Source organism: Ursus arctos, unplaced genomic scaffold, assembly GCF_023065955.2.
Source record: "Ursus arctos isolate Adak ecotype North America unplaced genomic scaffold, UrsArc2.0 scaffold_19, whole genome shotgun sequence".
NCBI classification, from domain to species: Eukaryota; Metazoa; Chordata; class Mammalia; order Carnivora; family Ursidae; genus Ursus; species Ursus arctos.
This window is the reverse complement of record NW_026622863.1, coordinates 970,529-983,692: the sequence shown is the minus strand read 5'-3', so window position 1 is coordinate 983,692 and position 13,164 is coordinate 970,529. Positions and strand designations below refer to the sequence as shown.

The 13,164-nt window shown below is 59.5% G+C and overlaps 1 protein-coding gene across 2 annotated transcripts in view; it reads right to left on the bottom strand.

The window, feature by feature from the left end:
* CBFA2T3 (CBFA2/RUNX1 partner transcriptional co-repressor 3) overlaps window positions 1-13,164 on the bottom strand; it is an 86,193-nt gene that overhangs the window by 53,258 nt on the left and 19,771 nt on the right. Inside the window, exon 1 of one of the 2 annotated variants that reach the window (XM_026494589.4) lies at window positions 2,342-2,644. The exons of the other annotated variant lie outside the window; for it this stretch is intronic. The gene's annotated coding sequence lies outside the window, so the exon portion shown is untranslated. Of the gene's footprint in view, window positions 1-2,341; window positions 2,645-13,164 lie in introns of those variants that run through there. 2 annotated transcript variants of the gene reach the window in all.

Genomic DNA, 13,164 nt, shown 5'->3' with positions numbered 1-13,164 from the left:
GCACCTACTGCATGCCAGCTCTCCGCCATGTGTCGGAGACACGGGCCACGGAGCCTCTTCCATGTTTGGGATTCCGAACACACGTGTGTGTGCACACAGACGTACAATGACTCAGAGAAAGAACTGGGATCCACAGAATTCAGCAACCACGCTGCACACCCTGGCGCCGTGGGAGGCTGGGGATGAATCAGCCCCAAACTCAACCCACTGACGGGGCAGCAGGGTGGGGAAAGCCAGCCGGCGGCCCCGTGACAGTTCCAGAAGGTGGCAGGGAAAGGCCTCGAGCAGACCCCGCCCGGGGCTGGAGCAGCCGGCCTCCCGTGCTGGCAGCCCTGCTGGCTTGGATCTTGCGGATTAGTGGCCCAGCCTGCCGGCGTCTCCAGATCCTTGCGTAGGAAGGAAAATTAATTTCTTCCAGTCATGCAGAAACGAAAATATGTGGGGCCAAATCAGAGAGATTTCCTGGAGGTGGGAACTCAATTACGCGGATAACCGGTGACAGAGGAGGAGCTCCAGGGCCCAAAGGGGGTTGGGGGAAGAGCCCCCGGCAGCCTGGGAGGGTCCCGCAGGGAGATGTCCAGCCGAAATCCCCCAGCTTACCAGCCCTGGCTGGCCTTGTGAGCAGCCAGGAGCACCCACAGGCCTGTTCCTTCTCCCCAGTCACCCGGAGATCACGGCACCTCCAGAGAAACCCGGATTTCACCAGAAAATTGGTCCTAAACTGATCTCCTCCCGCCCTGCGTCTGTCTAGCTCTCCGGGAGCAAGGAGCGCCACATCTGTTCCTACCGCTCAAGCATTTCTGCTTCCCTTTCCCCTTCCAGTGTCGCAAGTGGTGGGGCAGCCCAGCCCCGGCCAGCATGGCTCTCTGGACATGGGCTTCTTGGCTGCACGGGGCAGAGCCCTCTGCCTCCCTGGCCGCACGGAGTCTCCTGGCTTCCCCCATCCAGAGGACAGAAGGGGGGTGGGGCAAATGTGTGTCACAGCGCCCGCTCTCTGCAAACGGGGCCAGGAACTGTGGGCAGGGCCCTCCTGCCCCTGCCCTTGCTGGGACCCAGCTCTGGTCCTCTCAGCCCAGCCCACAGCTCCCCTCCGGGCTCCAACCCCAAGAAGTTTCTCAAACCTCGCAACAACTTGCAAGAGCAAAGCTAGGGCACGGAGTAGCTGCCCTGCTGTCCCCGGCCAGCTCTGAGGGGCCAGGAGAGCAAACGCATGCGTGTGGCACATAAGGCGGCAGCATCCTGGCCACGGGGCCAGAGACCAGGGCCTGACGGTTTTCCAGACCACCTCACACGGGGTATAGGGTCTTGTCTCTTCTCAAAGGAAATGTTTTTCTCCCTAGTCTCTGGAACAGGCCTACAGTCAGTCAGCCAAGGTCCAAATGTGGGGAATGCACTTATTTTTCTGGGGGAGGTGTGTCCACACTTACAGGGGTCTGCCCACTCCTCTGTGGCTGCTGGGCCCGCACACACACACAGCTCCCAGGGGCCGGAAGGAGGGACAGCCTGGGCTGTGTGTTCAGAGCCCAGCAGAGCAGAGTGTGGCTTGCCACCAGCCCTACTGCCTTCTGCTCCGTGTAAGCCCGTCTAGGGCTGAATTTCCAGCCATCTGTCCCTCCACGTCGGCTCACACCTCCCTCGGAGCCGTTCCCACAGCCTGGCTCCAGGCCTGCCCAGCACGCAAACGGACGGTTCCCAACGGGTGTGAGCATAATCACTGCCACGGGGCTGCGCTCCAGGCACCGCGGGCTGTTGGGACCCCAGGGAGGGTCGTTGAAGCCCCTATCCCCACACACAGGGAGTGGAGCAGCACCCATCCCCAGTCTCTGGGCAGACTTCACCCCAAACCACTTAACCGTGCTGACCTGCGACATACCACCCCTTGCGGGGGGGGGGGGGGCGGGCCAGGGACTAAAACAAGCCAGGAGGCAGAGAGGGAGCTCTGTCTCCCCCCACCCCCACCCCGTCTCTCCTGGGGCCCGCTCTCTGCGCCCCCTCCCCATCCCCTGTCACCTGGACCAGGGTCTTTTGTCAGGAAGCCCAGGCGCCAGATGGGGAGCCTCCTGGACACCCCACCTTCCGCACGCAGTTCCCACGTTAGGTTTGACCACACCCCCGGCAGGTCAAGCTTCGCTCACGGGGGTGGGGTGGAGGGACCAAAGTGGGTGGGCACTGACCGGGCTGGCCCCACCCCGCTGTGGGCTCCAACTTTCCAAAGTGGGGAGGGGGCGCCCGGGGGCGGCCCGCACGCTCGGCGATGCTGCAAGAAGACCCCCCAGACGGCAGCCGCGGGCGGAGTCGGGGTGACAGCCGCGGCGGCGCGCGGGACGCACGGGGCACTTACGGTCCGGAGGTCCGGCGGATTCGAGGCGACCGCACTCTCGCGCCCCGGCTCTTCAAGCGGCTTCTCCTTCGAACTCGGTCCCCGCCTCCGTAACTTGGGGCAATCCGCGCGGCTCTCTTACCGCGCCGCGCCTGGGCTCAGGCGCGCGGCGGGGCCCGGGCGCGCGGGGCGGCCGCCTGGGCCATGTCCCGGCTCGGCTCCCGCCGGTCGCTCCGCCCGCCCGGCCGCCCGCGCGGGAACAAAGCGCGCACGCCGCCCCGGGCGGTCTCCGGCCTCCGTGGCCGCGCCGGTCCAGCCGCCGCGCCTTTGACTCGCGGGCGCCGGGCTCCCGGCTGCCGCGCGCTCGCCCGAGCGTCTCACGGGGCCCCGCGGCCCCCCGCCCCGCGCGCTCCGCCCCCGCCTCCTGCCCCCCCCCCGCCGCCGCCGCCGCTGCGCCACCTGCCTCCCGCCCGGCGCCCATCGCGCTCGGCTCCGCCCCGGGGCGCCGGCGGCGGGCGAGGGGCCCGGGCTCGGTGCGGGGTCGGCGCGGGCGAGGGGCTCCGCCCGCCGCTGCCCAAGGCCGACAGCCGCCCCCGCCGGTGGGGGGACCGCGGAGCCCGGGGCGCGCCCTGCGAATTCGGCCGGCGGCACCGGTGCGGGTGTGAGTGGGATGTGTATGCGGGAGCGCGGGGTGCGGTGTGGCCGGGCGCGGTGCCGTGGTGCGGGGCGGAACGAGGGGGTGCCGTGGGGGGGGGCGGATGTGCGCTTCTCTGTAGGGGAAGAGGTAGTGCCCGCTGAGCGTGCGGGAGCGCAGGGTGCCTTAGGGGTAGCAGTGTGGGTGTCGTGCAGGGAGCGCGAGTGCTGTGAGTGGCGCGCCCCTCGTCTGCGCCCGCGCCCCGCCCTCGCCGGCTCCGCAGGCCGCGCCCCGGGCGGGCGGGTGGGGCCTGGAGCTGAGCGCGCCGCCGCGCACACCCACCTCGCAGCAGTCGGCGACCGCCGGCCTCGCAGTTTTAGGAGACGCGAGTCTGGCGTTAGGGCGGGAGGCGAGCAGCAGGCGCCCCTCCTCCGGGCGCCCCCCCCCGCCCGCCCCGCGCCGCCCGCCAGCGCGCGGGGCGGGAAGGGGCCCGGGGCCGCCTCTGCTCTCGACCGGCAGGGGGCGCCCTTCCCCCGCCGCGCGCTTCCTCCCCGCATTAACACAGGCAAAAATGCAGGGGGCGCAGGGTCTCCAGCTCCCTGGTCCCTGGGCCTGGGGGTATTTGCATGTGTTTTGCATTTATTTGCATACCATTCTTTTAATGTCTGCAGAAAAGCCCCAAGCCTCAGCCCCGGCCTCTCTGCACCCACCTTTCTTCCCCGACTGAAGCCGTCGCCCTAGCTCCCTACCCCCCCCCCCCCCGCCCATTTTGCCTCTTTCCTTAAAGTGCTTTGTGGCGAATCGGATGCATTTGCCTGGTGAGTACATTGTAGTAAATCTGTGCCTTTTTCTTTCCTTCTTCCCCCAACCCACACACATTTTCTCAGAGACTAGCTGGGGCCCTAGGGTCGCAGCCTTAGCAGACAAAGGGGCCAGAACTTGGGAAGAGAAGTGCCCTGATTTGCATCTTATTTTGCATAAATCTGCATGGGAAGGTCCAAGGTCCCTAATTCCTAAGTATAAAAATGCAGCAATGTGCCAAAAACTGTCCCTGTCCTCCTTGGGCTTGCTTCATGGGCCTGTTTCTCCCCAACCCTTGACCTCTCCTTGACTGAGCACTGTCCCCCCAGAGCTGAGCTAGGCAGAGGGAGCCCGCAGAGGCAAGAACAAGGGCTTGAGGAGAAGGGGGACTGCCCCTGCCCCATCCTCCTGTGGCCACCGTCTGGGGCGCTGTGGTGGGGTCTAGTCAGGGGTTCACTCTTGACCTCCTGGGCTCTGTCCTTGGAGCAATAAGAGGGGGTGTGGTGAATGATTTAATGATAACACGAGCTCCTGGCATCTCCGCTCCCCTTGTTTTCAGCTGGTGCTTCAATGGGGACTCAGTCCGGTCCAGTGGACAAGCAGAAGAACATGGACCTACAGACAGCCGGTGTGCTGCAGAAGCCCGAGACTTCACACGCCAGTGTTTATCGATAGCCGCTCCTTTACGTCACGGACCGAGACACCATTGACTTTAAGACGCACTGTTCCTTTATGTGTCACTAAGAAAGCAGACCAGCTCTCCGTTATCATCCTGAGATGCCTCTAGATTCCAGAGGTATTAACACGCAGAAAGGGGCCCAGGTGGGCAGTCGGCTGGTGCCCAGGAGCCAGCCCCGGGGAGGAGTTGCCACCAGACACAACCTTGCGCTCATGCAGAGAGCTGGCGGACGCTAGACCCAGCCTGGGCCTGGGGCGCGCTGACCCGGACCCCCTACAGGCGTGTGTTAAGTTACCAACTGCAGTGTCACTGGGCGAAGCCGGGGGCTGGAAACCGTTGGAGACGCAAGAGGTCCCAAACCCTGAGAATGAAGCTGCACTCTTCAGAGACAGAGCCCGAGCTCCAGGTCCTGGAGGCCATCTCACAGGCTCCTTCCTCCTGGCCTGAGGAGAGTGTGGCTGGAGGGAGGGAAGGAGCCATGGAGGCAGGGCTTCTGCCTGGGGTGTGAGCAGGTCAGACGAGGGCCACACAGGGCCGTGGTGAGTGTGGACACTGCAGGGGGTTCCCCAGGGGCAGGCCCTGGGAGCTCCGTCGTGGCGTTTTCCCAGTTAATTCCCACCCACGTGCCAGGCAGGTGCTACTGGACCCCCATTTTACAGGCGGAGGGACTGAGGCTCTAATGGGTTGCCTGACTTGTCCACGGCCAAAGGGGCCCACATGGGTGGAGGTTGAAAGCCCACACTACCTCTCACCCACCTGGTCTTGCTGTTGCCTCCCATGGACTGGTTTCTAACACTGGAAATGGCTTGGGCACAACTTCTGGGCCCTGTGAAGTGACATTTAAGGAAAAGAACCCCATCCCTGCCCAAGACATGCGTGCAGTCTGACCAGCATGGTCAGACTCACCTCCCAGGAGACCAGATCCTGGGCAAGTCAGTGCCAAGGCAAAGCACCACACGGAAAGTGCTGGGTGGAGGGGCGCGGAGCAGGAGGGACGGCAGTGGGGAGAGTGGCGTGGATCGGAGCGCCCCGTGCCAGTGTCTGCAGAGGCAGGAGTCCAGTTCATAGAGGAGGAACCGCCTCCCCTTCCTCGTGGCATTGCGGCCCCCCAAGTGAAGTTAGCTCTCCACCAGCATCTCATTTCCTGGCACACACCACAGAGAGGGGACGTGCTCTGCCCAAGGGCTCACGGCGGCAAAGCTGGGGCCAGCACCCAGGTTTTCGGACTTGGACTTGGGTGCTCACTTTGGGGCCCTGTCCTTGCTGCCTCTTAGGAAAACAACCTATCACGTCCAGTCCTCTCCAACTGCCGACTCTATGCTTCTGCCCCCGCCCCCGATTCCAGCTCAGGGCCCTGACAAAGATATGACTGGTAAGTACTGACCCTTGAACAACGTGGGGGTTAGGGTCACCACCCCCCTCTGTGCAATCGAAAATCCACGTGTAACTTTTGACTTTCCAAAACCTTTGCTAATTGTGTACTGCTGACCAGAGCCTTACGATAACGTAGACCGTCGGTGAGCACATGGCCTGTGTGTTTCATGCACTGTCTACCACGTTCTCACAGTATAGTCACCCGGGGAAAGAAAATGTTATGCAGAAAATCAAAAGGAAGACAAAATACATCTACAGAACTGTACTGTATTTATCCAAAAAATCTGTGTGCAAGCGGACCTGCGCATCTCAAACCCGTGTGGTTCAGGGGTCACCTGCACTTGCCAAAGGCCCCCTGAACCGCGTTAGCTCTGCTGCAAGAGCACCCTTCACTCTGACTCCCAGTTGGAGCTGCCATCTAGGGCCCTGACCAGTGCCCCGGGCTTCACCTGCCAGGTCCTCATGGGCCTCACCACCAGCCTGGGAGCTGGGTCTTGCCACCAGCCCCGTTTGCCTGAAGGGGACACCCAGGGCCCAGAGAGCTTGGGTTCTTGAATGTCTTTCACAGAGCTGGGGTCCCACCCAGTCAGCCTGGCCTGGGAGTCCAGGCCATCAGGCACTGCAGACCCACTGGTCTTTAAAAATAATTCTGAGCAATTTGGGACCACGTTAAACATGCCTCCGTTATATCAAAGAATCAAACAGAAATTTAAATAGCTGCCAAGAGTATACAATCTGACCATAAATATGGACTTTTTAAAATAAAAGGGTGGTGGGTGGACTAGATACCATAGTGGTATAATTTTTGAAGATTTTATTTATTTATTGGAGAGAGAGAGAGAGAGAGAACACAAGAAGGGGGAGGGTCAGAGGAAGAAGGAGACTCCCCGCTGAGCTGGGAGCCTGACGTGGGGCTCGATCCTGGGACTCTGGGGTCATGACCTGAGCCGAAAGCAGACGCTTCACCGACGACGGAGCCACCCAGGTGCCCCCACCGTTACCCATTTAAGATACACGAAGTCTTTGGCACTGAATTTTTACACAGCTCTCTAGCGTACCAAAGAACTTTTAAACACAACCCCAAAAGCACAGTCCATGAAAGAAAAATGTGATCAGTGGAACTTCATTGAAATGAGAAATGTCTGCTCTGCAAAAGACATTGTCAAGAGGATGAGAACACAAGCCACAGACCAGGAGAAAATGGTTGTAAAAACACATCTGATAAAGGACTGGTGTCCAACATGTACGAGGAGTTAAATCTCAACAAGAAGAAACAAACAGCCCAATTAAAACATGGGCGAAACACCTGAACAGACACCCCGCCGAAGAAGATACAGGGATGACAGATGAGCATGTGAACAGATGCTCATTCGTCACCAGGGAAACACCCCCGAAAACGGCAGCTATTAGAAGGGCCGAACCGAGGGCTGGGCCATCCCCTGTGTGGACCGGCTGGGCCGCAACAGGGTTGCGCTCTCTGCCGCGGGGAAGGCAGCGCGGGCAGACCCTTTAGAAGGCAGTTTGGCAGTTTCCTACAAAATGAAACACGTTCTTACCATACGATCCAGTATTCGTGCTCCTCTGTTTTTACCCACACGTGTTGGAGACTTACATCTACCCAGAAACCTGCACACGGATGTTTATAGCAGCTTCGTTCAAAATTGTCAAAACTTGAAAGAAATGAAATCGTCCTTCTGCAGGTGAGCAGACACAGTGTGGTCCGTCTGGACCACGGGGGATATCACTCAGCGCTAAAGGGAAAGGAGCTGTCAGGCCACGGAAAGACCTGAAGGAACCTTTACCGCACGTCACCAAGCGAGAGAAACCTGCGGAAAAGCCTCTGTGCGGTGTGATTCCGGCCCCACGACATCAGGAAAAGGCTTTCCCTATGGAGCCGGGAAAGCCATCAGTGGTTGCCAGGGGTGGGGGAGGCAGAGGTGGGCAGAGCACTGAGGGGTTTAGGGCAGAAGAACTGGTCTGTATGATACTGGGATGGAGGACACACGTCACTGTACATTTGTCCAAACCCACAGAACGTCTGCCACCAACAGGGGAGCCGAAGGTAAACTGTGGGCTTTTGTTGCTGATCATGTATCAGTATTGGCTCAGTAATTGTAACAAGGGCCTCAGGCCAGCTGGGGGAGTCAGTATTTGGGGGCTCTCATGCTCCATGCTCAGTTTTTCTGCAAGCCTGAAACCACTCTAAAAATTAAATTGTATTAATCTAAAAAGAAAAGGCTCCAGCAGGCTAAAGGAGAGCTGTGAGAGACCCTTCAAACACGGTGGACGCATAACAAAGGGCAGCCCCCCCGCCCCGTCCCCACCACTCCCTTCGCTCTTGGTTTATACGTGTCTGTCCGACCCGACACAACTCTATCCTAATATCTTTTCAGTTTGAAAATCTCTTACTTTCCTATCCTACAAAACTGGGTAAACAGAATATCAAGATTTAAATATTTTCTTGTGTTAAACATTGTTTGTCTTCTGGACTGGATGGTCAGTATAATTACTAGCAGTGTGCAATTAATGCAAACAATGTGAGTTCATGATACAGTCAGAGAATTAATAAATGACAAAAGTAAATTTTGATTGGAAATATGGGCTTTAAAAAGAGGGATGAGGGACGCCTGGGTGGCTCAGTCGTTAAGCGTCTGCCTTCGGCTCAGGGCGTGTTCCCGGAGTTCTGGGATCGAGCCCCACGTCAGGCTCCTCTGCTATGAGCCTGCTTCTTCCTCTCCCACTCCCCCTGCTTGTGTTCCCTCTCTCGCTAGCTGTCTCTCTCTGTCAAATAAATAAATAAAATCTTTAAAAAAAAAAAAAAGAGGGATGAGGCAGAGTTGTCTGAGTGGTTTGCACGTGAGTGCGTGCCAGGAGAAGGCAGGAGGAGACATTAACCCCATTCCTGTCATAAGTTTGTAATCACATAAATAAACAGATCTGGACGAACGGCCCCCATGCTCCCGACACCACTGTGGCCTCCTCCGGACAGTTCAGTGCCCGAGCCACACAGTGACCCGTCATAAAGTGACTTATCAGCTGACCAGTCTACAGTCCTTCTTCAATCTTGTTGCAAGAAAAGACTGAAAACTGCCAGAATTGCAAAATGATGTGTTTTCTGAAGCAAGAAGGCGCAGGTGGGGTACCAAGGCTGGGCCCAGCCTGGGACACGTGGGCCCTTTTTTGAGAAGTGAGAGGCAGTGGCCCCTCGAGGGAAGCTGGGAAACAGGTCAGCGCCGGGCCATCAGCTGTGGCTGGTATGGACACCAGCTTCTGGGGCCTGTGTTGTCCACACAGGGAGAGAACGGAGACGGAGCTGGGGCTCTAGCCAGGAAGCTCCCCCCAACCCGGAGCATCTCTTGGCTTTCTCCCCTCCTGGCCCCTCACCCAAGACCAGCTCAACTCCTATCCAGGATCGGCCCCTCCTGCCAAGGGAAGCCCCGCTTGGAGCCCTGGGCAGAGACATGGCAGGAAGGCAGGGGGGCTGAGGGATCATCCTGTCTACCGGCATGAGGGCTGCAGCACCAGGCTGGGCGGGGGGCACGCTGCGCTAGAACAGGGAAGCAGGCTGCGCCCGGGGCTCAAGGACGGAAGGCACCTCCCTCTGGGCACACAAAGGCAGCTCTCCTGTAACCCAGGGCCCACCTTTGAAAAGCTTTCTTGGGGTCTCTATGGGGAACCCTGCCTGCCTGGGCCTCGGGCCCACTGCCCCACCCCCACCATTATCCCCCTCTTCTTACTCACAAGCACAACCCCCACAGGGGTCAGGGATCCATCCCTCCCAGACCCTGCCCAGCCCTGCACCCTGCCTGGCCAGTCCCCCTACCTACCCCCACAGGCAGGTTCACGCTCCTCCCCTTGCCGGTGATTGGCTCTGCCATGAACATGTGATCCAAAACCCTGCCTGGCTCCCGCCTGAGAAACTGCCCTCTCCTCTCCCAGCCCGTGGGGTCTCCAGGTGACCTGGACCTGGCACTGCCCGTGCCTACCAGCTTGAGGATGGTGCTGACATGGGGGCAGGTGGACAGAAGGGACGGCCCCTCGGGGCGTGTCCAGCTGCTCAGCCAACCCTGAAACCCACGTACTTCTGCACTTGCTATAGTTCAATAATCAATTTCCTTTAGGTTCAGGCTGGTTTTATCTAAAGTTTCTGTTTCTTGCAACCGAAAGCAGTCTAATTATTTGCCTTCCTTTCCAGAGGGTCTGTCTTCATCTCAGCTGTCTAAGGGCCATGGTGGCTTATCGATCACCCCCAATTAGACCATGCACCAGGAGCACCTCTGGCACTTGTGCAAGCAGGATCGGGACTGGGTGGCCAACGCTCAGGCCCAAAATTTAAGGCGGCACCAAAAAACTCGGTATTCAAGATAAAATATGTTTTAACCTGATATTTAAAAATATTACAATCACTGACAAAAAATCCATGGTGAGCAAAATACTGAAACTTCAAATACAGACAAGATTGCCATCACTGGTTTCTCCCTTTGGGGTCAGCCAGGCTCTGTCTGGGCTCCTTCCCCCAAGATAGGGTTGGAAAGACTGGTCAGCCCAGCATCCCGCATTACGCAATCACTGATGCCTGTTCCCCCAGGTGACTGTGGGTGGTTTAAGGTCACAATTGGGGAAAGAGGGACCCAAGGCATGTCACAAGCCATTCACAGGCAGGTTCCCCCTCTGTGCTCAGACCAGCCCTGCAGGGGGACCCGCCACTCAGGTGGGCAGATGGGCAAGCTAAACCCCCACCTGGATTCTGAGAGTGGGACACAGGCTCTGGGGGGTGAAATGCCGGGTCTAGGGGCAGGGCCCGAATGAGTGGCTGGCACTGTCTTCCTTGGCTCCCCCAGAGGAGGACATGGAGGAGGCCAGCGGATGGCTGGGACGTGTTGCCAGGAGGTCCTGGGCAGGGGAATGGAAGGAACTCACAAAAACAGCCCATCCCCTCAGGGCCACTGAAGCTTTGTCCTCTGGGCACCCCATGAGATCTGCAGAAGAGCCGTCAGCGCCAACCTGCTGAGAGGCCAGGGACTGGAGCATATGTGTGTGGCACCCCTGTTCCTTCTGGTGAGGGCTGCTCCAGAGACTGTCCTCCCGCACAGCGGCCAAGGGGGGCCATAGATGGGGGTGGCCGTGGCCCGGAGCCAGAGGACATGCACAGAAGAGGGGCAAGGGATGTGGGCAGGCGAGGGGTGTGGGCACTGACCGTGCCTGGACAGACCCTGCCAGACCCGGCTCCAATGCCCCCCGGGGCTCCCCCAACCTGGCTCAGGGCGCCTCGAGTCCCAGAGTCCTGGCACATTCCTCCTGCAGTTGCCATTGCTTTATTCCCGTCATGTGTGTTTTTAACCTGTGTCGAAGCTGTAGTTAGGAGCACCAAATAAAGACTCAGGGCGACAGTCACGTTGAGAGAGTTGTGAAGACAAGCTCTCCAGTGAGATCGCTAGTTACCGTGTGTGCCAAGCCAGGCTGCTTAAGTCCCGGTCCCGGGCTGGGCCCAATACAGGCTCCAGCCTGGCGCGCTCAGCAGACGGAGCTCTCCTGCAGAGGGCCGCCACCCGCCCTCTCCCACCTGCTCAGGCGCGCGATGGGTGCTTTTCAACCTCCCTCTCCTTCCAACCTTGGAACCACCTCTGGGGGTCATGTGCCATGTTTCTGCAGCTGAGGAAACAGGGGCCCGGGGAGACCCAGGACTCGTGTGGGGGTAGGGGTGCACCCCGTCCCTCTCTGCTGTGCTGCCGGCCCTCCCCGGCTCACTTCTGCCCGTTGTCTGGCCGGTCACACCCTGCACCCCCTGGCCCGCCCGTCTGCCAGCATGTCTGCACCACATAGACGGTCACCAGGAAGGAGGCCACGGAAGGGGAGCCCATCTCCCTTACAGATTGCAGGCAGGAACCAAGACAGAGCTGCCCGAGGAGGAGGCCGCCATTGGGGGCGGGGGGCAGGCGCTGCTAGGGAGCTGCCGGAGGGCTGGGGCAGTCCGGGCACTGGACGATTGCCCCGTCTGCAGCCCTCGGCTCTCTGGGGTTCCCGTCCCCACTCTGCCGAGGGATCCCAGATGAAGTCAGAGAAGGAAGGTTTCCACAGACTCGTGCTCACCCAAGGAGGGCCCGAAGCCACGGGGCTGTGGGAGAACACTGAACCTCACTGGTGATCAAAGGCCCGTGGGTAGGTCATCAGGCACTGTTTCTCACCCATAAAAAGGTCACATTTTAAAAAGGAAAATACGCAGCCGGGCGTGGTGCGCTGGTACTATTTCCCCACGGGGCACGTTGGTAGCGGTTATCCAGAGCTGTAGGTCAACCCAGCAGTTCTACGCTCAGATTTCTCTATCAGAGGACCTACGGAAACAGCACGGTGTAACCGTGAACGACGGGACATGCGCCAACCACCGTGGCCACCAGACACTACGGGCGGCCTACTCTCCCCAGCAGGGGAGCAGAGTGGAGGTCCACTGGCTCTCCAGCGGCAGGTGAATGGTACAGACCCCGTCATGGCACAGGGGGTCCTTGGAAGGGGCCGGAAGGGGCCCAGCAGGCGTCAGGACAGCCAGTGGCTGGCTGTGACCCCACTTTCGGCTTCTCTGATTTTCTGCCACGCGGAGGCCTCATCCCCCCGCCCTCCCCTCCCTGCCCCGCAGCCCTACTGAAGGGGAGTCTCGCACACGCCCTCTCTGCAGCGTGTGGACAGTAACTGCGACCGGCTTACCATTGCAGCCCAAAGATGAGTTCGGAGTTCTCCCTTGTCTTTCGTCCATTTTGGATGAGAACCGGGCGGGCCGTGGACACACGCTGTGGGACGAGTGACCACGTGGCCGCATCATAGGGAATGTCCGCAGGTCGAGGGGGCGTTTAAATCCCCAGGGACCATGCACTTCCCTAGCAGGTGGTGTCAGGCCAACCTGCTGTCCCATTTTGGGGGATGATCTTATATATTCCTCACTTCACTTTGAAAAAGAAACTCCACATGTGTTAAGGAATAAAATGTGAAGAACAAAGCAGGGTTAGTATCAGAAGAGAACGCCAGGCGTCCGTGTGATACTTGCTTCTGATGAAGGAAACCCAGAAACCCAGAAGCAAGACGGACACACTCAGCCCCCGAGCATCGACGGCTGTGCCCTGCGGGGCTGAGCGGGTAGAGGACTAGCGACCCCACGCACACACTACGGAGGGGCAAAGAGTACGTACGAATAGGTACGTCCCACAGGAAGATGTACCAAAGAGACCGTAAACTCCTGCACATTTAGGGTTTTCCTCCAAAACTCCCCGGCGAGAGCCAGGATCAGCTGTGCCTGTGGGGCCTCTGCACTCCTCACGGCTCCGTCCCCTGGCTGCGCCTCAGAGCTCGGGAGCTCGGGGACCCCCG